General features: G+C 43.2%; 1 long non-coding RNA gene and 1 pseudogene across 1 annotated transcript in view; one reads left to right on the forward strand and one right to left on the reverse strand.

Annotated features, from left to right (window-relative positions):
* LOC139052585 (uncharacterized) overlaps positions 1-12,112 on the forward strand; it is a 51,648-nt pseudogene extending 39,536 nt beyond the window's left edge.
* The window catches only part of LOC139052583 (uncharacterized), a 118,794-nt gene that overhangs the window by 81,907 nt on the left and 9,705 nt on the right, over positions 1-27,182 (reverse strand). The gene's annotated exons all lie outside the window — the stretch shown is intronic.

Here is a 27,182-nt window from a genome sequence, read left to right on the forward strand (position 1 = left end):
AACAAGCGTAGGAAAATCTTCATACAGGGTATTGCTGAGCGATGGTTCCTAGCACATACAAAAATGAGTCTTTGCTGCGAGTGTGGCCATTAATTGACTGCCATCTACAAGCATATTCAAGGCGCTTGGTCTGGCGGGTTGATATACTATGGCCCCATAGTCTAAGCGTGTACGTATAAGACTTTTGTACATGTTCATCAGACACTTCCTGTCGCTGCCCCATGTTTTATGTGATAAAAGTTTAAGAAGGTTATTGTTTTTAGACATTTCTCTATTAGGTGCTTTAAGTGTGGAATGAAGGTCAGTTTTGAATCTAATGTGATTCCTAAAAATTTGTGCTGTGTTACAACTGGTATGTGCTGTCCATGTAGTTCTACAGTTGGCTCTGCAAATAAGCCTCTTTTTCGTGTGAAAAGGACACATGAGCTTTTAACAGGATTCAGTTTAAAGCCGTTTTTTTCTGCCCATTTACACACTTTGTTCAAGCCAAGTTGGACATGTCACTCACAAATAGAAAGGTTACATGACTTGAAACCTAGTTGTATGTCATTTACGTATACCGAATAAAACATGCTTTGCAGTATAGATAAGCGCAAGGAATTCATTTTGATTATAGAAAGGGTACAGCTTAACGTGTAAGGCCACTTTGAAAACTTTATTTTTTGAAAAAAATAAATTTTTTGAATTTTATTTTATCACATTACACATTCATTTCTGTATGATTGGCGAAAAAAATTATGCTCCTAACTAAAAGCGTTCCAAAGATACAGTTAAATATGTAACCCCCTGTGCATTTTGCAAAACCGAAACTAACACAGTTTTGGTTTCCACATATCGGAAAATATTTGGCTCCTTTGGCAGTCTTACCTTTTTTTGCACCCCAATTTTTCAGTTTACAATCATAATAACTTTTTTAAGCATTTGTGTCTATTTTTGCTTTCATTTAATAACACAAGTGCTCGCAAGAGGTACGCATGATGTTTCGATCACGTGAGTTGTGTACCCTGGAGCAGGGGATGGCACATGGCAAAATGTAGCCACTCTTCATTGAACGGCTGTGTTTCTTTGATATCTGTGGATACAGGAAAAATAATTTATGTGGAAGCTGGGTCCAGCACGTGCAAGTCATGCAAGATCAAGAGCAAACTGAATACCACAAGCAGCGAATTCCTGGAATGGAAGGCGAACCACACATGTCATGCCAACCACACAGGCACTGCCGGTGGTATGGAGCCAGTTTGACTTTACCGCATGTTTGAGAGGTCAAAAACAATGCGCGGTTTGAAATATGTACACTACCACGGAGATGGAGACTCGAAGAGCTACTCGGCAGTGAAGGATATTTATGGACCAAATAGCGTGAAAAAATGTGAATGCACTGGCCATGTCCAAAAACGGGTTGGCTGCTGGCTAAGAAAGCTGAAGAAGACAGTGCATGGATTAGGTGGCAAAGGAAAATTGACTGATGGGCTCATTGACCGCCTTCAAAATTACTATGGCGTTGCCATCAGAGCCAACGTCGGAAATCTTGCAGGAATAGAACAAGCAACGCTAGCTAGTTTGTTCCACTGCAGTTTCACAGACGACAATCCAAGGCATGGGCTGTGCCCTATAGGAGCAAGCAGTTGGTGTGCTTTCAACCGAGCTAAAGCGGCTGGCCAATGTAACTACAAGCACAAGGGAGGACTTTCAAATGACGCTCTGAACAGAGTAAAGGTTGCATACGAAGACCTTTGTTCAGACGAGCTCTTCAAGAAATGTTTGCATGGCAAGACACAGAATGCCAATTAATGTTTCAACGGCATGCTCTGGCAAAGGGTACCTAAAAATGTCTATGTCAGCCTGCAAACACTGAAGTTTGGCTTGTATGATGCCGTGTGCCATTTTAACAATGGCAACAGAGGAACGCTGGATGTCTTGAAACACATTGGGATCGAGTCTGGACGCCACACAATGAAAGCTTGCTTGACAGGTGACGAACAGCGCATCAAGAGATATTCCCGTCAGTCTACCGATGCCGCAAATGCAAGGAAAAAAAAAGCGAACAGACGCACGAGCGAAAAAAAGTAAAGGCAAACCTAAGGAGGACCTCAGCTACAAATGTGGTGGATTTTAACCCTCCTGGATATTGCTGTATAGCATATGTAGCTATATCAAACCTTTTTTGTTTTTCTCGAAACAAACTTTTCTGCCGTTTCAGCTAGCACGAACATTCCTAACTTTTTTCCCCGAGTAGATTTTTTAACGAAACTTTCAACACTTATTCTTGGTATATCAGGCTGTGCAACCAACTAGAGACAATAAAATTGACCAATAAGATTTGTTATTGTTGCATTTCTTTTAAAAACATTCCTTGCTGAAAACCGTTGTGTTTGGTAATATTGTAAATAAAGAACTACGATTGATGATATCATAATTATTTTAGTTCATTGCATAGATTAAGGCTTTATGTACACAACTGCAAGAGGAATTTTTCTTGTGGTGAGGTATATATGAGTTATGACTGCTGGCGTGGGATGCATTATTAGTAAATTTTTTGACAATAAAAATATATTTAAATTTTTTTTTTGTATTTCAACATTCTAATTAGAATACAAAAAGGCATAATATAGAACACTAATTTCCGCTTTGTATTCGATAACAAAACATTTTTTCTGAAAAGTGGCCTCATACCTTAATACCCCTCCTTGCGGCACCCCAGTTTCTTGTGTAAATGGCCTGGATAGAGCATTGCCCACCGTAACGCAAAATGTACGGTTTGATAGGTAACTTTCAATTACATCAAGCATATTCCCTCGAATACCCATTTCTGAGAGGTCTTGCAAGATCCTATATCTCCAAGTCGTGTCATAAGCTTTTTCCATGTATAAGAAAACAGAAAGAAAGAACTGCTTATGGATAAAGGCGTCGCAAATGCCTGCCTCAATGCGCAAGAGCTGGTCAGCAGTTAACTTACCCTCTCTGAAGCCGCACTGATAAGGGTCGAGCATTTTATTCGATTCAAAGAAATGTAAAAGACGACGATTTATCATTTTCTCGAACCGTTTGCATAAGAAACTTTTGAGTGCTATTGGATGGTAACTTGAAACGTCGGATGGGTCCTTGCCTTGTTTCAAGACCCGTACTACGATAGCTTCTTTCCATGGGGATGGGAGGTATCCAGCAGCCCAAACAAAGTTAAATAGTGCCAGAAGTGTCATCTGTGTATCAGTGTGTACGTTTTTAATCATGTCGTACATGATTTTGTCAACTCCAGGTGCAGAGCTCATACACGAGCTCAACGCAGCTCTAAGCTCGGTAATATTAAAAGGACAGTTGTACGGTAGATTTGGTCTGCATTCACGGTTTCTTGACTTAAGTTCTGCTATTTGCTTATATTTAAGGAATGTTTGTGAATAGTTTATGGAACTTGATACACGTGCAAAATGTAATCCAAGGGCATCGGCCTGGTTTTCCAAGGTATTTCCTCGCTCATCAATCAAAGGTAATGGGTTGATCTACTGCCCTTTTAGCCTTCTCAGCCCATCCCATACTTTAGCCTCCTGGGCATAGGAATTGATGCCTGAGAGAAACCTCTCCCAGCTTGTTCTTCTAGCCTGCCGTCTCATGCGCCATCCTTGCAACTTGATATGTTTCAATGCAACATAATTTTCCGCCATGGGATATTGGTGCAATCTGCCCCATGCCTTATTTTGTCTTTTTCGTGCATCCTTGCAGTCCTCATTCCACCAAGGAACGTTTCTTAGATGACTGACCATTTGTTGGTGGAATGAACTTTTCAGCTTCATCAATAATGAAAGCGGTAAAATATGCTACAGCATTGTCTATGCTAAAATCACGTATAAAATCTTGTGATAAGTAAGTAGATTCCTTAAAACACTTCCAATCAGCGAAGTCAAGTTTCCAGCGAGGTACCTGTGGTCGAGTGTCTTGTCGTGTTAGTAAGTTTAAAGTTATCGGAAAGTGGTCACTCCCAAATGGGTTTTCTATAGCATTCCATTCTAAGTAAGAAAAAAGTATGGAAGATCCAAGCGCTAAATCTATCAAAGAGTGTGAATTATGCGCAATATTATTGTAGGTGGGTTTTTTCCTATTAAATAGGAACACACCGGACGTAACAAGAAAGGATTCGATCAGTCGACGCCTCGAATCAGTCCTGGAATCTCCTCAGAGACTGTTGTGAGCATTAAAGTCCCTGACAATAAGAAACGGCTCAGGAAGTTGATTAATAAGTTTGTGGAATTCTATTTTGCTCATGTGATAGTTTGGAGGTATGTAGATAGAGCAGACGGCTACTAACTTATTAGAAAGAATTGCGCGAACCGCAACTGCCTCGAGAGACGTCCGAAGCGGCAAGTGTTGACAACCAACAATTTTATTGACAATTATGGCTACACCAGCGGATGAGCTGTTGACCTCGTCACGATCTTTACGAAAAATAATGTGTGACCGGAGAAAATTCGTCTGTGTAGCTTTTAAGTGCGTGTCTTGAACCCACAGTACCTTCGGATTAAATTTGTGTAGAAGTTCGGTTACGTCGTCAAAATTGTGAATGGGACCTCTCACATTCCACTGTATAATTTGTGTATCCATTTTGACAGAGTTTGTTACTGTGTGTTCTGGAAAGGAAAAGTTAGTTCACAGGCCCTTTGCAGGCGCCCTGATGGGAGTTTTATTTTTTTGGACAATCGAGAGAGCCTCGCCGCTCCTTAGGCGCTGGTGGCGCCATCTTGCTGGTGGTTGTGTCCATCGCCTCTTGCGAGGCGCTGGACACGCGCTCTTCCGAGCGCTTTGTTTGACGTGAAGGTCTCGGCACGTTGGACGAGACCATCGAGTTCACCTGCCCGGAGGTGGATGGCCCCATCTGCTGGGTTGGCAGAGCAGCGCTAGCTGCAACCGCCGCATGGGCAGATGGCGTAACTGCCGACTCACAGCTTGTCGGTCGGGACAGCCGCCGGAAGCCATAGTGTCGCTGCCCCTTGACGCATCACATCGGCAAAGCTGCTCTTAGGCAGGTATGACACTTGCCTACGTGCCTCCTTGAAAGATTTGTTTTCTTTGACTGTGATAGTCACCATTTCTTTTTCTCTTTTCCAAGACGGGCAGGACCGCGAGTATGCAGCATGCTCGCCATCACAGTTGACAATGTGGAGTGTTCTGGCACGTTTCGGAGGAATGCTCATTGTCACTGCACTTGGCACATGTCAGTCGGCCTCGACAGTTTCATTTCATTTCATTTATTGAAGCCTTAAAGGCCCGGAGGCATTACATAAGGCGGGGGCAAACAAAGTGTGAGGAACTCTTCATCACGCTAAAGAGAGAAAAGAAGAAGAAAAGATAGACGAAGAATAGAAAAGGAAACAACGCTCAGGAGGGAACCGAGCAAGCAGTACTATCATCAATATCACTGTAATGAAGCCATAAAATACAACAAAATACATACTACATAAATACTATTAAAAACATATTATGCGTGAGAACGACTCACTATCAATTAATTACTTAAAAGGGGTCAATAAGCAAATACATTTGAGACAAACCATTCTAGGTGTAGTGGATTGTTAGTTTCTCATGGAAAGTCGTGTGGTCGGCGGAAGAGACAATACAGTCGGGCAGAGTGTTCCACAGCGCTATTGCATTTGGAAAAAAGAATCCTTCATCGAAGACGTACAGCACTGAATGTGCGCGATTGGACAGCTGTGGTTGAGGCGGGGAGAGATTCTAGCCGGGGGTGGTGGTCGAGGGTGTCTGGCTATTTGGTAATAGTAGAAAGAGTGAAGCATGCAGAGACGCGAGATGATACGACGTGATGGGAGACTGGGAAGATCGAGTGTGCGTTTTAGTTCAGTTATGCTGGTTTTACTTGAGTAGTTTGACATGATAAAGCGTGCAGCACGATTCTGAATGGCTTCTAATTCGTAGGTGAGATATGCTTGCGAGGGGTGCCAGACAGATGATGCGTACTCCAGTTTCGGCCTAAAGTATGTCTGATAGGCAAGTTTTTTTATAACGGGCGATGCAGATTTCAGATTGCGACGCAAGAAACCAAGTGTGTGCGAGGCGTTTGCGCATATTGTTTCAATGTGAGTAACCCATGTTAATGATGATGTTAAGTGAACACCTAGGTACTTATAGCAGTCTGTTCGTGGTGTTGTAGTTGAGCTTATGTGGTACGCGTAATTTGTAATGCTGTGCTTACGTGAAAAGGACATACATTGGCACTTATTAAGGTTAAGAAGCATGAACCATTTTTCACACCATGAAACGATAGTGTCTATGTCTTGTTGTATGTCAATGGAATCACCAGGGTTATGGATGGCATTGTAGATGACACCGTCATCAGCAAAAAGACGAAATCTAGTTTTTGTGTAACATGGCAGGTCATTGATATAGATTAAAAATAACAGCGGGGATAAGCCTGCTCCCTAGGGGGCACTGTGTAACATCAGAAAGGTGTGAGTCATGAGAGTTAGCGGATGTGTATTGTACGCGTCCTTTTAAGAAATGTTCAATCCAAGTAATCAGTGATGGGGGGATTCCAAGAGTAGATAATTTGGCAAGTAGGCAATTATGAGGGACGCGATCGAAGGCCTTCGAAAAGTCTAAGAAGATGGCGTCAATTTGTAGGTGATCATCCACCTGTTGCAAGATTTCATCCTGTGAACTGTGGCTGAACCGTTGGCACTTAACGCATCTATGAGGATTGGGCACGTATGGCCTAACACGAAGTTTGATATAATCAGCCTCGATGGACTCGGGGAGGACACTTGAACCGAAAGTGAGTATCAGGTGTTTCGTCTTGATCTTTTTATCATCTCGCCTCATCTTAATTCGTTTAACATTTATGACATTCTGGTCACGGAAGCCCTCAAAGAGTTCAGCCGCAGTGAGCTCCAGCAAGTCATCGTCGGAGACAACGCTGCGGGTGGTGTTCATCGTGCAGTGCGGGATTATAATTATTTGGGTTTCCCCAATTAACACTAGCTTTGGCAATTTCTCATATTTCTGATCGCGGAGCTCCATGAGGAGATCACCGCTTGCCATCCTCGACGCCTTATAACCTGGACCAAGGACTTCAGTCAATGACTTTGAAACAAGGAAGGGTGAGATTGTTCATATTGGTTTATCTGGTTTTGCAGAATGAATGACATGGAAACGCGGGAAGGATTCTTTTTTTCGGCCACAAAACTGGAAAACTTCATCGGTGTGCCCTCTTTTCTGAGGCCGATCAAGCAGTGGAGGGAAGGAATTATCCATAGAGGAATGTGTAGTTTTTGGCAATACCGCCAGCCACCCACCGTGGAGCCCTACAAGCGGATGCTACAGGAACTGTAAAAACAGGTCCAGCAAACACCAGCTGTACGCAATTATTATAACCGAATATGAAATAACCTAGGTTGGCTATTCACACAAGGTTAACCCTTGATGCCAGGAAAAATTGGAAGGGAAAGCTAGGAGAAGACAGGAAAGATGAAAAGTGAGAGAAAGACGAAGGCTGGAGGGAGAGAGAGACAGGAAAGGCAACTACCGATTTCCCCCAGCTAGGTCAGTCCGGGGGTGCCGTCTATGCGAAGCAGAGGCCAAAGAGGTATGTTGCCTCCACCGCCTTAAAGGTCCAAACACCCAGCATCGGCTCAACCTCCAGGATCCCCCTTTCCCCAGACACAACTAAGCTACGCATGGCTGCACGCGGCAAGGTCCAACCCTCGTGTGCTTGGGTACGTGGTGTCGCAACACACCAAATGCCTGCTGACGCAGACGTCCCTGCGGGGGTACGATTGTAGTGATTTATTGGCCAGGCCTTGACTGGTTGCCTTGGTCCAGTGAGATCTTGACAGCATGTCTTCAGCACAATCCACGGAGCAACCTTCCAACGTGGCTTTCCTCCATGTTCCACCTATTCCCTTCATTTTTCTCGCCTGGGGCTTCGTGGTCTGCAGTGATTAGTCCCTTACTTAATACGTACAAATAGGTCCTTTAATTTTCCTGTTTTCTTGCCTTGAATGCCCTCGTACCTATTGCAAACAGAAGAGGAAGATAGCATCACTCTTCTATCATCATCGTTCTCATTAGAGTTCCATTAAAGGAGAAAGATCGAGGTAGACATGGCATCTGTCTCGGTTCTTTACATTTTGTGCCCGAATACCCAGGACTCGTACTGTGGCTGCAGGCATCATCTGTAGGTTTGTTAGGCGGGAGCACCTTCCGCTTACTTAAGCTCCTGTCTGACCTTGCCCTTCAGCTCAACGGCCTGAAGTTCACAAAGCTAGGATGCGCCCGGAGGTGAATGACACAACCCATCAGCCCAGCCCTCAGAGCAGCCAACGACCTGCCTATCGATGCGAAGGACAACTGCAATGACAACTGCAAGGCTTGCAAGGCTGGAACGATAAAGTTCATCGGTGACATTCACCTTGTAGGCCTAGCCCTTGAAGTGAACAGCACCATAGAATGCAGACTTATCTTGCCACCACAATGATTACTGCTCCACAGCTCACAAGACTGGGATAGCAAGTCTCATCGCAAGGCTGATCGTGTGGACCCTTGAAACCACTAGCTGTGTGCCTGCCAATATTTTGCACCTTCATCATGATGAGCGCTCCAAGGTTTGCGAGGCTGGAACACTGAGGTCATCCCATATGAAATTTGGAAGCTTTGCCCTTCAAGCAGTCAGCACCGCCAGGGCAGTATTAAAGATGGAAGGAACTGCGAGGATCACTCATGTTTACAAACAATTATGTAGCATCCTTGGCTGAACACTCACTAGTGCCCTAGGGACCTAAAAGACAGAAATACGGGACATTGAGTGGCTGAGAATTATGCGAATATTCTTACACACTGAAATCAAAGAAAAGTGGTAGAATAGTTTAATCTATGTCACAAATAGTTGTTAAGCTCAACTTAGTTTGCTTGCATCTGCAATTGATGCGACAGGCGTTGAACAAACTAGACCACCAGATTCATAACACCAGCTGTCTGGATCAAGAAGAATGACATAGAGGCTTGCGAATACTTTGAATTGGACATCTGCTGCAGTAAAGTGAAGGCCGAGGTCCGGTTGACCAAATTAGACAAGAAAGCATGTCACATCCACTGTGCCAACAGGAATTTTAATAAGTAGGCCATAGAGCTGAGTTTGTTCACATGATGAGAGGATGCCCATTGATGAAGCTAAGTAACTCGGTCTAAAGAATGCTGCAAGAAATTAACACTACTTGAGTAGCCATAGTCTCACAGCAAATAGATGCGTTGCAGAAGCAACAGTCATAGCTCCAAAAGCACAGAAACTCAGAGGTGAATCTGAATAATTGTGCCACAAAAGCCACTCAGACTCTGTTCTCAGTCAGTAGGTCTGCTATGCTGTGTCTGCCCTGAAGACGGCAACTGATAATCCATCTGGGACCACTGCTAAAGAAATGTTAAACCTTCGTCATAATGCAAAACAACGGTGGGGGGGGGGGGAATGAAGCTTGCAGAAAAATGTGGAAAGGATTCTTTGAGATAGGTACGTGAGTCGGGATCAGAACTAGAACAATAAGTCAAAGGAGAGTTAGCACTTTCGTGTGCGATCAAATGGACAGGCATCATACTGAAGCCATCAAGAAGAGCACAAGGGTGAAGCGAAGGCACTTGGTAGCTTGGAAAGACAGAGTCATACCTTCGAATGCAGAAAGATTGTGGGAAACAACTCAAGCACCTGAATGCAAGAAAAGAGTGAAAATTATACTTTAGGTTAAAAAAAATTTCCTTTCAAACGCAACATTAACATAACACTGCCCCACCGCACAATACAAAAAAATTATAAACAGCTCCGAAATTGCATAACTGTGCAAACTCGACCTGAAAGCCTGAAATAGATGGAATAAAATTTGTTCCCTGTGAGCAAATCGGGATGTGTGGCTTAGATAAGCTGAATATGTGCAGCTTTAGCTTGGCAGAAAGGTTATTCATTAGTTAAAACTTTTATAGTGGTGACCGTAATAAGAGTTTGGCAATGGGAAAGAAAAGAACATTTGTGTGCAGTAGTGTGAGAGTTAACGTGGGCAGAAGTGCAATGTGTAAATAGGATCTATTTTGGGCAGAAATACCAAGATATAAATTGCACTGGTATTGTACTGAGTCAGGTTATCTTGACAGGAAGCAATAGCCTGCCCTTTAACTTGCATAGATTTTGCCATACAGTTTGCCAACGCTTGCATGGCTGTTACACTACAGCATACCTCGGCAAAGCCCGATGGCTGCACAGTGTTTCCAGATGGTGGATAGAGAAATACTGCATATTATAAATGTCATGTATAAGGCAGAAATTGATGTCTATCCACGAGCAGGCATATCTGTATTTTATGACTGCGCAAGTTTATTGTTGACAGATACCGTATGTTGTCCATAACATAAGATATGTCCTTGCATTCATGCTGGACGGCAATAATATTTTTCAGTTCTACCCTGCCCCCTCACGCTAGGTCTTTGTCCAGAGAAGGAATGCCCACTGTTTGAGTGCCCATGACAGTGTCGATGCTGCTTCAAGCTTCAACAATTCTCGTGCCAGTTACAGCTGTGCAACACAATATTTGCACCAAGAGAATGTTACTTAGCTCCTTCAGATTTTTCAAATAAAGTACCTTGCCAGCAACACTATGCCTGGGGGTTATCCCCCTTCCAATTTTCTTTGCCATTTACAACACTTCCTCACACCATAAATGCTTATTTATAGCACGCAATACACTTTAGGCCGGTCATCTTCTGCAAAGTTTTAATTGAAGAGGTACTGATATATCTTCGATTATTCATTCTTCTATTTTTCTGTCGTAAGATTAAGGCTCTAGAGCTTTACAAAATAGTAACAAGCCTTGGAGAGACGTGACTTAGTATAATAGCTTTCCTAGAGCCGGTTTCAGTTTGTTTTCTTGAAGGATACTGTGTAGTGACATCACAGCACAGTATGTGGTCACATGGGAAAAGGACATTACGACGATCTGACGCTCTCTTGGAGTCTCCAGCTAGCTCGGGCGACTTGTGTGCTGCTACTCATGAAGGCCAGCACAGCAGCATAGCGGAGAACTGAATAAGCCAGAGCGAGTGTCGTAACATTACAACGTCCGGCTCCCACATGACCATATACTGTGTCGTGACGTCAGGGCACAGTATCTTCCTGGAAAAAAAAAGTGGCTGTAAAAAAGCTACTATATTAATTTATTTATTTACGGCGTTTTGAGGCTTCACCCCTCTAATGCTGTGTGTTGTCTTCTCTCCACCCATGTTCAGCGCAGTTAAGCACACTCATGCAGTATGTACTACCAAGCACTTTTTTATCCCCTTCCATGTCGCTCTATTACCCTGATGGGCGCGAAATGCAAAGACACCCATGTATTGTGCATTCGACGCACATTAAGGAAACCCAGGTGGTCAGAACCACTACGGTGTGCCTTATAATCATATCATGGTTTTGACACATAAAACCCCAGAATTTTTTTCATTCTGACCAGAAGTGGCTAAGGTATTTTTAAAGCCTCCGTTGGCAACGTGTTTTACCTGCTTAGAAAGAATAAATTTGCTTCTTCTTGCGCTGTTCCATGGATTATGCATTTCCATCAAAAGCCTGACTAAATACTGAGAGAAATCTTGGCTTGTCTGTGGCATTGCTAGAGAATGTAAGGTACTGCTTATGAGCTGAGCTTGTTTTTGGCTGTGTTTAGCAAAAATCCACGGACGAACCTAGCTTGTCTAAGGCACGGAAAGTTTTAAACATCCCACACAAAGTGTACAAGTATTTCATTTCAGAATCAAGTAGGGGAACACAAGCTGCACACCTGGCAAGTATTGTTTGTACAAGTGAAGGAAAGCTAAGTCTTCGAATCTTCCAAGAAGGCATGCCTGAAATGATGTACGTCAGCAATTCCAAAACTGTACAGCAAGGAGCGTGGAACTCAGCAAGGGGCTCAGCAAGCCTCAGCAAGGGGCGTGGAACCGGCATGGCAGAAGCGGTGCCGCTCACGTTTTTCTTGCTGCTTTTGCAGGCTCATGGCATCTCAGCTTTGAAGCAGTCTTTTGGCGACGCCGTTTCATGTACGTCAACTACGAGTTCACCCTTTTGGTCTGGGATCTGCGTTGATGGATCAGCGAATGGAACTTCGTCTGCTGCTCACGACGACGAATCGACAAGCATAGCCGCTGACTTCGGCCGATGTACCGTGCCGATCAAGGAACACTGGTGCAGTGAACGCCTTATCGTCAGCCTACAAATACCGGGATCTGGCAGTCACCCAGAGGGGCGTGGAACCGGCATGGCAGAAGCGGTGCCGCTCACGTTTTTCTTGCTGCTTTTGCAGGTTAGTAATTCGAACTTGCATTGCTTTCGCACGCATTTTGTTTTGCCGGTTCCACCCCAAATGTTATTTGCTTGCCTGAAAACTCACTCGCAAGTGAAAGATTATTCGCGTCATCGCTTTCGATTATTGCGTCGTATTTCCTTTTATCTGTTGCTGCTACTTTTAAGTGGCGACGTTGAGCTTAACCCTGGCCCGACCACTGCCGAAACTCTGCAGAGGCTCCTCGATGGTCAAGATAGCATTAAGGCCAAGTTAAATGCAATAGAACTAACCCAAGTTGAAAGTAAACGCGCTATGAATGATCTCAGCGCCCGTGTAGCGTCTATAGAATCTAAAATATCTAGTATTGACCAAATTAACTGCGCAATTAAAGAATGTAAGAAACAATGTGAAGAACACCAGCGTATGCTGGGTTCAGTTATGGCGAAGGTAGACTATCTCGAGAACCAGAGGAGGCGTTGTAATTTGCTTTTTTTCGGTGTAGAAGATACAAAACCAAACGAGTCAAGTGAGGACTCTGGAATATGTGTAATTGATGTGTGCAAATCAAAATTGGGTATCCAATCAGTGAATATGGCAAATGCTCACAGGCTAGGCAAATTCAAGACTGGTAGCAATCGTCCTTTAATAGCGACTTTCGCTTCCTACGTTGAAAAGCAAAATGTTTTAAAAAGTGCTTATAAATTAAAAGGAAGCAATGTCAGTATTTCAGAGGACTTTTCTGAGGATGTACGCAGAAAGAGAAAGCATCTATGGCAAATCGCGAAATCGCGACAACAAAGTGGCGATAAGATCAGTCTTAAGTACGACACTCTTATTATAAATGGTCAGAAGTACTTGTTTGATGATAATACAAAGGAGGTGGTACCAGTAATAAAAGAGAAAGCAGATGCTACAAAGGGAGTAGAACCGGTCGGATGACGGCGTCGGCATAATGCAACGCATATTTCCTTTCTTGTAATTAACTGCCGAAGCATTAAGAACAAGGTTGATGAATTTGCATCTCTAGTTGATATGGTAAAGCCGTCTATTATTCTCGGTACTGAATCATGGTTAGCAAATGAAGTTGCTGATGGTGAAGTATTCTCAGATCGATTTAAGTGTTATAGAAAAGACAGAGACTTGCATGGTGGAGGTGTATTTATTCTTGTGGATTCTAAAATTTCTTCTTCTCAGATAAATGCTGGCACCGATGAATGTGAGGCTGTATGGTGCAGACTGACGCTTAATAATAGCAAAGCTTTAACTGTGTGTTCATTCTACCGCCCGCCTGATTCATCCGTTGATGTGCTTAGGCAGTTGGCAGTGACAGTTGATGCAGTTCAAACAGACTTCATGGTAGTTGGAGGTGATTTCAACCTGCCTAATATTGATTGGAGTCATCAACCTCACTTTCACTCTTTTTCGGGGCGGTCTAGTCAGGAACTGATTAACTTGGTTGAACTTTTTGAGTTACATCAAACTGTATTGGAACCGACACGTGGGAACCATATCTTAGATTTGTTATTCACAAATAAACCTGAATTCGTCCGGTCTACTCACGTGCTACCTGGAATAAGCGATCATAATGTTGTGCTTTGTGAAATGAATGTTGAACATTTAAGAAGCATTGGAACAGCAAACAGACGAGTATATAACTACGAAAAAGCAAATGTATGCGAGATAAATAAAGCGTTGAATGAGTACCGGACGGTATTTGAAACATATGCCGACTACACTGGAGTAACTGAATTATGGCCTATATTTAAGAAGAAGATGTTTGAGCTGAGGGAGCGCTTTGTTCCGGCGTGGACATTAACGAAAAGAAGAAGTAAAAGTAAACCTTGGTTTACTCGGGAGTTACGCAGTCTAACACGCAAAAGGCAACTAGCTTACCGCAAATACAAAGGTAAGCCGACACGTGATCTTTGGTTGAAGCTGCATGAAACTACCGAAAAAATGAAAGTTGCAGTGGTAGCTGCAAAACATTCATTTGGAATTTCAATGGAGTCGAAATTAAAGGATAATCCGAAGGAATTCTGGAAACATGCAAAGAGAAATGGAAAAGACACTGTGACTATACCACCGCTTGTGTCTGGTAACAGCTTTATTGATGATGACGTAGGAAAAGCTGAGTTCTTTAATACGTATTTTAGCTCTGTTTTCAGCTGTGCATTGCAACACAGACATGATATGAGTACCTTGAATTTCCAGCCGGTGGTGAGTGATATGGATGATGTTGTTATTAGCATTAATGGCATAGAGTCTCTGCTGCAGAATCTGAAGATTGGTAAGGCTGGGTGTCCTGATGACTTGCCAAACAAGTTTTATAAATTTTGTGCACAGTCGGTGGCACCGTACTTGAAGATTATTTTCGAAAAATCGCTTGAGGAATCCTGCCTTCCCGATGACTGGAAAATCGCAAGCGTAGTGCCAATTCATAAATCTGGTCCTCGTGACACCGTCTCAAATTATAGGCCAGTATCACTAACTTCAGTTGCGTGCAGGACTCTTGAACACATTTTGTACACTAGTATAGTAGCACATATGGACGCACATTCATTGTTTAATCCTCGGCAGCATGGTTTTCGAAGGGGCCTATCTTGTACTACGCAGTTGACTGAATTTGTGCACGAGCTGGCAGAAGCACTGGACAGGCGTCTTAGCGTGGACTGTGTGTTCTTGGATTTCAAAAAGGCATTTGATACAGTGACGCACTGTTTACTAATAAAAAAAATGGCCTTTTACAATATCAGTCCTCAAGTAATATCATGGGTAGAAGATTACCTACGCTTACGTCAGCAGTTTGTCATGGTTAATGGTACTCAGTCACAGAAGGTGCAAGTTGTGTCCGGTGTTCCGCAAGGCTCCGTGTTGGGGCCGCTATTGTTCTTGCTGTACGTGAACGACATTGGTGACGGAGTAGTGTCTCAAATGCGGTTATTTGCGGACGACTGCGTTCTCTATAGAGTAGTCACTTGTGACCGTGATGCTGAGATCTTTCAGGAAGACTTGAACAGAATCTCAGAGTGGTGCGTCAAATGGAATATGAATTTGAATCTGTCTAAAACTGTTCATATGAAATTTACAAGAAAGAAAAACCTTGATATGCAACCGTACGTTATTAGGAATGTAATGTTGGAACAGGTATTCGAATTTAAATATTTAGGTGTTTATTTTACTCCCACTTTGAATTGGCGCCGTCAAGTCGATTATGTCACTGCTAAAGCATGCAAAATCCTGGGATTTCTTCGCCGAAATGCAAACACTTTTCCACAGTCATGTCGGGACATCTTGTACAAGACTTATGTGAGGTCAATTCTGGAATACGCGTGTACGGTTTGGGACCCGCCTACTCGTAGAGATAAAGATAAGCTGGAGCGGGTGCAGAACATTGCCGCTCGCTTCGTATCTGGCATACGCGGGGCTCAATACAGTGCATCGCGTACGAAGGAAGCACTCAACTGGGAATTACTAGACATGCGCCGTAAGAAGTTGAGGCTGAAGTTCTTCCATGCTATTTATTATTCAGCTGTTCGGGTTGATCGCGAAAAGTTTGTGCTAGAGCCTTTTTATAGATCCAATCGTGTTGACCATAATTTTAAGGTCCGTGAATTTGCGACAAAAACTGAATTGTTCAGAATGTCTTTCTTTCCTAAAACCATTAGGGAATGGAATAGACTGCCGAGTGATGTTGTGAGGGTTGAATCAAATGATGCTTTCTTTTTGATCTTGTAGATTGTAGATGTGCATTGCTAGGGGCTTTGCCTTTTTTGCCGTTTTTTTTCGTTTTTCCTCTTTTGTTATCACTTTTAACACTGTACAGGAGCAGAGGTGTCGTATGTATTCCTTCTTGTACCTCCCCCCCCCCCCCCACTGTAATGCCTTGGCGCTGTGGGTTCCTTAATAAATAAATAAATAAAAATAAATAAATAAACGTCTAAAAATGCAAGACACCCGGTGAAAAATTTGGGGCAGCTTTTGCAAAGAAACGGTGGGTAAATTATTAGGCTACTATGAAAAAGCCTTTGGAAGACTAGTTCTTTTTAATATCTAAGCTTGATGACACAAAGTTGCATTGCTTAGACAAAGGAATACTGTTAAGAGCTTGGGTCATGGCTTTCAGTGAAAGGCAATGAAGAACAAGTCTTAACACAGCCACCTGCATGTTTTATCTGTTTGGACAACAATGTAAAGAGGGAAGGGGGGGGGGGGGGGGCTCAGTAGCAGATTAAGAATAATGTATGTAGAACATGCCCACACATCTTTAACAATGGCAGGCGACATCGGTGATATTTCTGGCTCCTGTTCCAAACAGTAAAATATGAACCAGATTGTCTCTACAACTTCTTTATTATCAGGTTTATAATATTACTCTTTTTTATACACCAAAATTTATAAAAAGAAGCTGCAGATTGGCTTCACAAAAATCAGATAGCAATATCTTTTGACAAATTGACAAATAGCATCAGCATTAGGCCTATTTCCACAATCCCGTTCATTAAGTATTACTTGGAACATATACAGAAGAAAGGTCACTTATATTGATATCAATTACAGCTGCACGGTTCTCAGAACTTTCAAGCAACCAGAGGGGCTCCATGCTGTAATGTCTCCCTAGATGTATTAATATGTATGGAAGACAGGTTTAGTCATATATGTATACTAAAGGCAAAAAATTTTTATTAGTGAGCATGGTTCCTTCTTTTGTGTGTTTTTTTTTTTCAACTTGGAAGGAGAGAGATGAGTGCAGATGATGGTTGTTGGTACGTTTAGATTGCCACAACATAGCGATTAATGAAAATAGAGTTGCCGTGAACCCATTAAGCGCATATCAAATATATAAAAAAAGTGAACCTTAGCAAAGCTGCACAACCATAAGTCAAGTCAGTTCAAGTGCACATACTAGTTAAACAAGCTTAAAGTATGATAACGTACCGCATATTAATTTAGCTATCATAGATACCACTCAGAGGTGCTAGCGTGGCTGAGTTAGTGATCAGAAATGATCCTACAAAAAACCATTGTAGAAAAAACTAAATCTGTGTTCCTGATAGGGTCTGTGTTCATGGCTTTATAAGATAGGTGTTCCACACACAAGTGGAACAGTAGGAGCTCCAGATTATATTTGGTCATGGCCAGGACATTAAGTGAAATGATTGTGAGATACTTTCAGCTGTCCACAGAGTTGACAGTGCAAGCCTTAACTTAATTAAAAGGTTTCCCTGAAGGGCTGCCACAGTAGATTGGCACCTACTTGTATGTAATGGTTCATTTGAAGTTCTGTGGGGTTTTTTTTTGTCACCCCACTTGGGAGAACTCTTAGCACATCCCTTTTACTATCGCAAACTAATCCTTGCCTTCAAAGCTTTCCACTTCCCCTTTCCATAGACTTCATTTTACTCTTACGCGTCTGCTTATCCTTCTCGACCCTTGCGAGTGATGAGCTATGTAGAAATCAGTTGTTGCCCTAACGAAGACAAGTCCCTTTGTCCAAACATTGACTCCAGGCAAGATTTTTTGTTCAGTAACTGTAGGTCACTTAATTAACTGTGTGGTGCTGTATTTTACGACAGAACTGCACTGATTTATTGATCCATTTTAAATAATTGTTAAAGGGATGCATTTAGAAGCCCTTCTATGTTTAGAATAACTTGCTCTACACAAAATATTGTATCATAATGTGTAATTTAAAACCACCATTAATTTCTGTCCAAGTGGTAATACCTTAGTTGGCCATGCCATTGCCTGACCAAATGTCCTGACCAACTAGCTACCCCTGGTTAAGCCATAAGTACAAGGGCATCTCAGAGTCGTTCAAATGAGTAGGGAAAAGAACATTTCGACAATAACTTTGGTTTGTTCTCAAATAAGAATAAGTTATTCTGACAGGGCTGCCGTAACTTATTGGCTCACTGAATTGAAAAAGCACGCATATGTTATCACAAAAACCACTGCATGCTTTCATGTAAAAAGTTGACATTTATATTGCATCATTGTTTCCCACTACAAGTAAATCCTCTATTTCATTAATGTGCAAAGTTGGGCTAGTTGGTGATTAATCATCATACCTTATAGCAGTGAGTGTTGTGTATTCTTGTGTGTCTTCGCATTGTTAGATACGGGGCTGTTTCCTGAGCCTACTTCGAGTTCACTAGACCACATCGAATCGCACCACAGCTAATCAAGGAGCGCAGGAGCACGGATGCCGCATTCCCGTGGCACGCACTTGCAAACAAGTTGGCGGCCCCCACTTCGTGTGCCGCAGGTGGACCTATTCACTGCTTGACTCTTCCCGAAAGTGAAGCGAGAGCCTGGCACTGTTGAGGGTAAAGTGGGTCCCGAAGCAAGACGGCTGTAATGCACCGTGAAGGCCTGGCAGCGTCGCCCCCACCTGGCTATTGTGACGGCGCATTGCAAGTCAGCAAGGCAAGACCGCAGGGAGAAGTAAACCCTCGGACAATGGGGGACCAAGTAGCGACTCTCTTCGCTGGGTGTGACACCATCGCACGGGCGCCTACCATTGGCCGAAAATGACGACACCCGAGTGGGCTCGCCGACTGGCCGAAAATGGCGTCACCTGAGCGGGCTCTCCCATTGGCTGAACGTGACGTGTCTTCGAGACACCGAAGGGCTTAAAAGATGCAGACCGGGAGCAGCAGAGGAGCATTCCTAGAGCATTCCTTGATTCTTCTCTTTCGAACTTCTTGCGACGGGCCGCAGCGTCCGAGTTGCTGCCGGCCCGTAATGACTTTTATGACTGTTAATGTCTTGGTCGTCTCACTGTAAATAATGTAAATAAACCTCCGAAGTTTTTCATCCCGACGTCCTCAACTCCTACAGCGTTGTCTTTGTCAGTGTGCTGCTTCACCATCAAGGTATGATCATCTATTTCATATTCCACAAAGGCTAACGATGCAGCTTTCGATGACCATAGGTAAAGAAATATGAACTGGCAACTTTGACTACCTAAAACATAGACTATCATAACACCGACATGATCGGGGAAAAAGAAAGCAGAGCAGTTCCTGACTGCCACCTTTATTTCCTATGCTAGCGAATGTGCCATAAATGTGGGACATGTAAAGTGCGCAGCCACAACACAATGGCTCCTGAATTTCACAGGTGCAAACACCCCATCAAAAACTGTAACGTGTCGTGTGGAAAGACATATTTATAGTGCATTTTGTAGGTACTGGTAGTGCGCTATCAAAGAACTGCGGCGCAGAAAAAATCGTGAAGCTATTACAAAATCAGCTATGTTTATACATCCTTTGCTGCAACCAAGAATGTTACCACAAAGCAGTTCCTGCCTTTTACACATATAACCAAAGCCAGATTTAAAACTATGCATGTTTAGAGTGTTCAAAAAACAGCGCTATCTTTTACAAGTCCCACTCGTTAACATGCACACCTTGTATTGCATTATAAATAGGAAAAGAAAAAATAACAAAAATGTAAATATAAAACATAAAAGTGGGTAAATCATTGCACGTTGTCCATGTTTCTAAATACTAGCACATACATCTTGGAAGACTTAATTACTAAACGTTTTCGGCTGGACCACCAGCCGAAAACGTTTAGTAAATAAGTCTTCCAAAAAGTTCATTGTCTCTTTCCTGCATGTATATATATATATATATATATTCTCTCAGCACCTTCTCTCAGCACCTGAAACGTCTGGATGCAGTTCTCACGTGCCTTGCCAATGCTGGACTTCAGCTAAACACTAAGAAATGCCGTTTTGCGAGCAAGACGATCAAGGTGTTAGGTCACATTGTGAGCAAAGATGGCATTTGTCCAGATCCTGACAAGGTTTCGGCAGTTCGGCACTTCCCTCGTCCCGAAAAGACCAAAGATTTGCGCAGTTTCCTAGGCCTCACTTCCTATTTTCGCCGATTCATACGAGACTTCGCCTCAATAGCGTCACCTCTGCACAAATTACTGGGTTCTAATGTTCCCTTTGTGTGGTCTCCCGAATGTGAATCAGCGTTCGCCCATCTAAAGCGCACTCTCACATCTGAACCAGTACTTCGCCATTTTGGTGAAGCTGCTCCTACCCTCCTGCATACGAATGCTAGTGGTCACAGCATTGGTGGCACTCTCCTACAGCGAGACGACACTTTAGGTGAGAGGGTCGTCGCGTACGCAAGTCGCGTTCTCACAAACGCCGAAAAGAATTACACCATCACGGAGCAGGAATGCCTAGCTATCGTTTGGTGTGTGCAGAAGTTTCGACCTTATCTCCATGGCCGCCATTTCACCATAGTTACAGACCATCATGCATTGTGCTGGCTTTCGACGCTGAAGAACTTGTCTGGACGACTTGGTCGGAGGATCCTTCGTCTGCAAGAATATGACCTAACTATTACCTACAAGTGCGGAAAAAAACACCAGGATGCAGACGCGCATTCTCGCTGTCCGCTTCCTATGACACCAAGCAATGGACCTCCAACTATCATCTGTGAAAAGCTTACGCACGACCCCTCTTCACATGCTTTCTCGTTGGCCATTGTAGAGGAGATGCCTACACACGACAACAGATTTTTCCAATCTCAGCAACTTGCAGACTCTTACTATCGGCGCATCATGGACCACCTTCAAGGAGCTTCGCACCCGCCTAATGCCCGCCTTCGTCGACAGCTGATGCAATTTAAGATTGACAACCGTGTCCTGTACCGTCATGTCTATCACCCTGACGGTCAATGCTGGGTTCCTGTCCTGCCACGCTCTCTACGTGCTCATGTCCTGCAGGCTTCTCACGACGACATGACTGCTGGTCACCTTGGCTTCCAGAAAAACCTACCTATGACCGCATCAAAGGTCGCTTCTACTGGCCTGGCTTGTCCGCCAGTGTAGCGAGGTATGTGGCTTCCTGCGTCCTATGTCAGCGTCGAAAGCTCCCTACATCAGCTCCAAGCGGACAACTGCAACCGGTTCTGTGTCTGTCGCAACCATTTGAAGTCGTTGGCATTGACCTGTATGGTCCTCTTCCTGTGACTCTCACCGGTAAACGATGGATTGTGACAGCCGTTGACCACTTGACACGCTACGCCGAAACAGCTTGTGTGAGTTCTGCCTCAGCGTCTGAAGTTGCTGCTTTCGTACTTCAAGCGTTACTACTGCGTCACGGTGCTCCTCGCGTCCTCCGGAGCGACCGTGGAAAAGCATTCCTCTCGCAACTAGTAGACAAAGTACTCAGAGGCTCCGGAACCACCCACAAGACTACCTCCAGTTACCATCCGCAAACCAACGGCCTAACGGAGCGATTTCATCGCACGCTGTCCGACATGCTCGCTATGTCCCCTTGCCCCGAGCCCCCTTGCAATTGTATAATTCACCATATAACATGTCTGTATTGTGGTGAAGATAAAGCAAATCTGTCGACAACCATTAAAAAACACATACAAGACTATTTCCCACGTGTGTGTGTGTGCACGTGTGTGTATGTACCTCGGGGCCAAAGGCATTAAAGAGGGGAGTGGGTTAATTTGCAGCAAATGGGAAAAGAAACTTCACAACCTTTCACAGAGGTTAGGATCTTGGGTACTTAGCCATATCGATGAAGAAAGCTATACATACATGCTCTAATGACTTTCTAAAATAAATGAATCTGAAAAGACACTATAGGCACCTTCTGTCTTCTGTGCAAGTGAACTCTCTTCACGTACCGCCTTTTTTTCTTTTAACCCCTTATACCCTCTCCCCCATGCAGGGTAGCCAACTGGATGTACGTCTGGTTAACCTACCCGGCCTTCCTTGTTCTTTTCTCTCTCTCTCAGATGTAAACCCACATGCAGGAAAACTAAAAACCACACAAAATCTAGCCAGCCATACTTGTTGAAACTAAGATGCAACACGCTTAAACCATTTTAGACGTGTATATGCACCTAGAATACAAGGACAAAGGAAAGGAGAACAGACACATAGCACATGCACTACTAATTCTTGTGCTTTTTTTGGTCCTCATATCTTATGTGTTTTTACAAGCCTGCAATGCTGAACCAACTCTTCCAGCTACCTACATTGCTTAAACCAATTCAATTAATCTTTGGTTAATGAATACCCAGGAATTCGTACGATGATTAGAGAGATTCTTCTCTTGCAGAACTTCATCCAACCAAACATCAGAGAAAGGAGTGATGCTGATACCTGCCCACAAGTTTTGTTGGCAGTGGAATATGTTAGCTGGACAAACTGCTTCAAGCACTGCATAGAACATGCATTGAAGCTGGTGAGCAAGCTGAAGTGCATGATCTTCAAATTTTCTATCAATAATTTGCATTGTCAGGCATCTGTGACGAAGGTGAAGAAAGGACTGCTGGCATTTGGACCGGGTTCTTGCTAAGTTCGTAGCAACTGCTATTACGTTGGAGGACAAAATAAAGCAACCACTGCGCCGCCTAAATCAGTATTCTCGCTTGTTGCCTAATCCAGGAAGGGCAGAAAAAGTGTGGAGAATGCTGCCTACCAAGCTTAATTACAAGCAATGCAAAAGCAACATTGGAAATCGAATCATCTGCATCATTCTGGGCACCAATAGGAGAAGTAAAAAGATATGATGACATGCAAGTTTACAGAAAGGTCTGCAGATTGGCCCAGCACATATTAACTTTACATTATTGCTGCACCTGAAGGAAGCTATGCTAAAAGAAAGGGCAGCATGGCTTGGAGCTCGAAACCTGCATGCCATAATCATAATATAATCAGCTTTTGCCATGACTGGCAGGAGCTATGTCAACATGTACAAGCATCAATAACCAGCAAATTAAGCTCCACCAAAAAGGAAATGCACAAAACGAGACATTTGCTTGAGCTTTGCCAGTGTTAGGCATTTCTGCTTTTATAGCCTCACCAATAAAATAAAGCCGCATAAGTAATACAATATTGCTTTTGCTGTAATGGGCTTTTTATTGTGCATTTGCTTATGTTAGCATATGATTTTTTATGCAGTTTTATAGGTGCAACAAAGCACTACATTTTTTGTTATAGTTATATTGAAAGATTTCAATAATGGAGGTTGTTACATGTTTTTATGCCAAACCAGTGATCCAAGTTGTATATTAGCTTGTGCCACTAGATATGTGGTTGTGTTTGTGATGCCATAGTGTTCGTTGTATTGTCGTCAAGCCAGCTTTGTCATGCAACTCTCATGCTAACTGCGCTGGAACCAGATGGCTTACATGAAAAGATCCAGTGTCTCAACAGTAGCACACACACCAGTTGTTGGTCGCCTCCGTCTGAGATTCAAGAGCAACGTTCACACAAGCGTTCCGAAGGGACGCCCGTTAGCAACGCTTCACCTTGGCATAGGCAACTAGCTGTAAAATACTTCACATAACATCAATTCCCCCACTGCGTGGGATTTACGCAAGTTTATCTCACAGTTCTCAGTAGAGCCTTTTGGACCGTTATATGGGGGCCAATAAAATGGTTTTTTATGTTTATTTCATCTTAAATATATATATTTCGACACCTTGCATGCTAAGCTGCAGCTTCTTAAGTTTCAAACTGGCATCAAGAAATCCAGGACGACAAAATGACACTGGGCTGGACAAATCAGTTTCCAAAGATTTCTATTGCACTCTTGACTTCTTTTCCACAGTTCCTGTAACAAGTTTGTGTGAAAGGACATTCTCAAAGCTAACATATGTAGAGACCAGGCTGAGAAGCTTAATGTCAAGAAATGCTTAGCTGGCTCATAGTGCCTTTGGTGGAGTAATGAATTGCAGTTCTTTTAATATTATGAAGATAAATAACACTATAGCATGCAGACTTATGCTGCAGCTTTCTTTTCTGCCATGGAACACCAAGAAAGCAAACGAGTAATTGCAAAGTAATCTGCATATTGTATCCTAGCTGTATTGTGCGTGCCACATTACCAGAGTATCCTGCCGGCCTTTAATTCACCTTTTCGGCACATGTGTTTGCCAAGCCATACCTCTACATTGGGTTGATATATGTAAGGATGCCTTTTCACCTTCATGTCAGCTTAGCTCTGACAACAGCAGATTCAGTAAAGCTGCAAACTCTTGCTGCCTACTTTGTATATTGCAACTGAAATGAAGGAAACACAGGTCTTAACAGTAAACTTTTAAAGGGTGTATTTAAATACTTGTGCAACCTTCTTTTCGGGAAGATCATGTGGTGCCTACTGGTGTAGAGATATAGCTTGGCAAGAAAGAAACTGATGTGCTTTTATCTAAAAATAGAACTGATTGATGTTTTATGGGACAAGGTGCCTGGTGTCTATGTGAGCACAATTTATGGCTGAGAATATTTTTGCCTTTGCGTCAGCTTTAAAAACTTGTCAGAATATTTAATTTTTGTGCATTCGAAAACACCTTGACACAAGATGAATGTAACCCTTAATGTCATTGAAAGAAAGGTGCTGAAAATAATTAGTTGAATACAGCAGAATGAAATGCTGGGACTTAGTTGGGAAATAGGTAAGCAGTTCACCAAACACGTTATGAATGCAAGCAGCTGACACTTAAACCTTTGACGGTCAATGACATAAATATACAGCGCTGCGAACATGTCCAAAAATGGTTGATGCCGTATATTTATAGCGTCGTCTGTACATTTAAGAAGCGCTCCAATTTCCTAACCTTTTCTTTTCTGTCATGTGCTGCCACTATGCGGGGATACAGGGAATTTTTTTCGCGCGCCTCCCTCTCTCGGTTTTCGTTGCACGGCTTGCTTTAGCCCTAGTCTGTTCCCGCACGTCTATATACTACCGCTCGCGCGGTGGCACGCACGTGCGGGTGGCCAGCCGTTTGGATTTTGTTTCGCGGGCTGTTTTGGCATTTTGCGCTTGCGAAACTGGTGGATATCTTGTTACTTATTGCTCAAAGGGCGACCGCTTGTTTCTCGCTCGTTTAGTGCTCACAAGGGTGCGCATAAGAAGAATGCCACCGTGCATGCGTTTCCGTTTTTCTTTTTTTAAAAAACTGGCGAAAGCTAACTACCCTAGCTGGTTGGCAATAAGATGAAGATTAGCGGAAGCTTTTCACACGTGTTGCTTTTTTTTTTGATGGGCACACAACCAATCAATTTTCTTGAGTGCGCGCACCTATGCAGTTCGATCATGCTATGGACGCACATATTCTGTTCCTCAAGTTTGCGGAAATGAATAATATGCGGATAATGAATACCTTCTTCCGCAAGTGGGATAGCCAAAAGTGGACGTGGATGAGCCCGAACGGCGAGACAGGAAATGAAATAGACTTCATACTCTGCGCTAACCCTGGCATCATACAAGATGTGGACGTGCTCAGCAAGCTGGGCTGCAGTGACCATAGGATGGTAAGAACTCGAATTAGCCTAGACTTGAGGAGGAAGCGGAAGAAACTGGCACATAAGAAGCCGCTCAATGAGTTAGTGGTAACAGGGAAAATAGAGGAATTCCAGATCAAGCTACAGAACAGGTATTCGGCTTTAACTCAGGAAGAGGACCTTAGTGTTGAAGCAATGAACGACAATCTTGTAGGCATCATTAAGGAGTGTGCAATAGAAGTCGGTGGTAACTCCGTTAGACAGGATACCAGTAAGCTATCGCAGGAGATGAAAGATCTTATCAAGAAACGCCAATGTATGAAAGCCTCTAACTGTACAGCTAGAATAGAACTGACAGAACTTTCGAAGTTAATCAACAAGCGTAAGACAGCTGACATAAGGAAGTATAATATGGATAGAATTGAACATGCTCTCCGGAACGGAGGAAGCCTAAAAGCAGTGAAGAAGAAACTAGGAATTCGCAAGAATCAGAAGTGTGCGTTAAGAGACAAAGCCGGAAATATCATCACCAATATGGATGAGATAGTTCAAGTGGCTGAGGAGTTCTATAGAGATTTATGCAGTACCAGCGGCACCCACGACGATAATGGAAGAGAGAATAATCTAGAGGAATTCCAAATTCCACAGGAAACGCCGGAAGAAGTAAAGAAAGGCATGGGAGCTATGAAAAGGGGGAAGGCAGCTGGGGAGGATCAGGTAACAGCAGATTTGTTGAAGGATGGTGGGCAGATTGTTCTAGACAAACTGGCCACCCTGTATACGCAATGCCTCATGACCTCAAGCATACCGGAATCTTGGAAGAACGCTAACATAATCCTAATCCATAAGAAAGGGGACGCCAAAGACTTGAAAAATTATAGACCGATCAGCTTACTGCCAGTTGCCTACAAAATATTCACTAAGGTAATCGCAAATAGAATCAGGAACACCTTAGACTTCTGTCAAGCAAAAGACCAGGCAGGATTCCGTAAAGGCTACTCAACAACAGACCATATTCACACTATCAATTAGGTGATAGAGAAATGTGCGGAATATGACCAACCCTTATATATAGCTTTCATTGATTACGAGAAAGCGTTTGATTCTGTCAAAACCTCAGCAGTCAAGGAGGCATTACGGATTCAGGGAGTAGACGAGCCATATGTAAAAATACCTAAAGATATCTATAGTGGCTCCACAGCTACCATAGTCCTCCATAAAGAAAGCAACAAAATCCCAATAAAGAAAGGCGTCAGGCAGGGAGATACGATCTCTCCAATGTTATTCACAGCGTGTTTACAGGAGGTATTCAGAGACCTGGATTGGGAAGAATTGGGGATAAAAGTTAATTGAGAATACCTTAGTAACTTGCGATTCGCTGATGATATTGCCTTGCTTAGTAACTCAGGCGACCAATTGCAATGCATGCTCACTGACCTGGAGAGGCAAAGCAGAAGAGTGGGTCTAAAAATTAATCTGCAGAAAACTAAAGTAATGTTTAACAGTCTCGGAAGAGAAAAGCAATTTACAATAGGCAGCGAGGCACTGAAAGTGGTAAGGCAATACATCTACTTAGAGCAGGTAGTGACCACGGAT

This window comes from Dermacentor albipictus, unplaced genomic scaffold, assembly GCF_038994185.2.
Source record: "Dermacentor albipictus isolate Rhodes 1998 colony unplaced genomic scaffold, USDA_Dalb.pri_finalv2 scaffold_27, whole genome shotgun sequence".
NCBI classification, from domain to species: Eukaryota; Metazoa; Arthropoda; class Arachnida; order Ixodida; family Ixodidae; genus Dermacentor; species Dermacentor albipictus.